Source organism: Varroa destructor, unplaced genomic scaffold (assembly GCF_002443255.2).
Source record: "Varroa destructor unplaced genomic scaffold, Vdes_3.0 BEIS01000001.1, whole genome shotgun sequence".
Classification (NCBI taxonomy): domain Eukaryota; kingdom Metazoa; phylum Arthropoda; class Arachnida; order Mesostigmata; family Varroidae; genus Varroa; species Varroa destructor.
Genome location: NW_019211454.1, coordinates 61,624,642 through 61,626,655, shown reverse-complemented (window position 1 = coordinate 61,626,655; position 2,014 = coordinate 61,624,642). Strand labels below are relative to the sequence as shown.

At 38.5% G+C, this 2,014-nt stretch overlaps 1 long non-coding RNA gene across 1 annotated transcript; it reads left to right on the top strand.

The window, feature by feature from the left end:
- The first annotated feature begins 417 nt into the window (after nt 1–417).
- Nucleotides 418–1,748, top strand: LOC147758909 (uncharacterized). The gene is made up of 3 exons (XR_015318652.1): nt 418–578; nt 997–1,154; nt 1,639–1,748. It is a non-coding gene; the product is annotated as an uncharacterized LOC147758909 (long non-coding RNA).
- The last annotated feature ends 266 nt before the right edge of the window (nt 1,749–2,014 follow it).

Sequence of the window (2,014 nt, the reverse complement as noted above, 5' to 3'; positions counted from 1 at the left end):
ATAGTGACCGACGTAAAATTAGGGCGTACGATACATGATAAAATTTACATAAACCTGCTGGTAATCCGTTCACACATGAATGCTAAGACATTCGAGTGATGGTTTCAACGAATTTATTCATTGCCACAGCTAACGATCCGCAGATCGAAAGTACTCAAAAGATAGGTGGATTGTTTGCCATGACACTAGTAGGCCTTTTTCGAACCTACTACTATTTCTATAGTCGACCTTCGACTAAGTGAAGATGGAAAATATATGTTATCGTGAAATCATAGCATTTATACACATTAAGGAATCAGACTTATTCAACCAGTACGTTATGCGATAAGACTAGCACATTTTTTAATGGAAGCTATCAATACGCTTACCTTTGTTAGCAATGCAGAAGCTTTCGTTCTATTGAATAACTCCATCACGTCAGTTATCTTCCGTTTAAAACGAAGCTCCTTAAATCGCTGCTACTAAATATTCGTACCACGAATCCACTACCAAATATAAAGTGGTAAAATAAGTCACTTGGTCAGTATTTTTCAGCGGTGCTACTGTGTATCACTGCTGTTGCAGCTGCGCTGTCGTAGGTACGTTAAGGCCAAGGATAGGAACAAGAAAGTAAACCGGTTTCCTTGTTCTTAATTGCGATTATAACGCTGATGACGCGGCCGTCTGTTGGGACATCGTTGTTACGCCCGTTATTTTCATCGTTGATGTGCAATCGAACGTGGAATCACGAAACAAAGATTTTCAGATAATGCTGTCTCGTTTGAAAGATGGAAGCACAATCTCGTATTTTTATCGATAAACTGTATAAGCCTCTGTGGTGTCAAGATTTAAGTGCGTGTCCGTATCAGGACCTTACTGTTGAGTAAAGTTTTGTCGTTACTTCTAAAAAATATGTGTTATTGGCATAGAGTTGGTAAAAAATCGTATCTAGGATGGTAATATATGTTATTATATATACAACTAACGTATTATTATTTTCGTCTATTCAACGAAAAGCAATTGACGGATTCCCAATGCACTTCATGCGAACGCTGTTTATGCATCTGCGTCCTGGTCCCGCATCCACTTTGTTTCTGAAGTTTCATAGCTTCGCAATTGATGAGCAGCGTTGCAACCGCCTTTCAAGGCTCACCTACACTTCAAATCCCCAAAAGGTTTGTCATTGCAAGGAAGCATCCTTAATGAACTGATACACCGTGAACGGTTATTTACTGCGAGGATGTATAGCCACTTGTATTCGAAAACCATCTAGAGGATGAATTTATTTTTGAACGATGAAAGCTAGTGTTGAGTATCAATCAAGTATTCCTCGAGAAAAGCTTTGAGGTCCTCAAGTGAACAGAGGACCATAGCCGAACGCTGTTTTGGCCTCAGGCTTGGAAAGTGAACCGCACGTGTCTCTATTTCAAAATGAAGAAGTCTGGTTTTTGTCATAGTTGTACCGGAAACTACATTTGAACCTCATTCGTATAACGATGAGCGCGCTTATACTTTTTAATCTTTCGTATGGATTTAGAGTAGGGAACGGGCAGCTTCCGCCCGTAGTGCTATCGTCTTTTATTGAATGAGTTGAAGGCCAGCACGTTCATTGTTTATTCTCTAAATAAATATTTAATTTATAATATTTTTCTTTTTTAGAAATAGAAAAGATAAAAGAGATTATCGTAGAAAACTATACTGCAGATACTTCTAGTAGCCGGTGGGCTATAAGATATAACGCGCACGACACGATCGAGAGTATGCAGCTGGTGAACAAGGAATTAAATGAATTGGCCGTAATGTTATCGTCACAGTCTGGCTAATTTGTCAAAAAAATTGTATTAATTGTCTCAAAAAAAAAAAACGCCCCTTTCCGTCATAGTTAACTATAGCCTAACCTACCATCATAGTAGAAAATAGCGCAAAGATATTCACTAAGTGGAACATTCGTATCACGCCATATCATAAGTATCACGTATCATAAGTCGATAGAATGTACGTTGGAGGGAAAAAGACGTTTCATCTACAAACAACG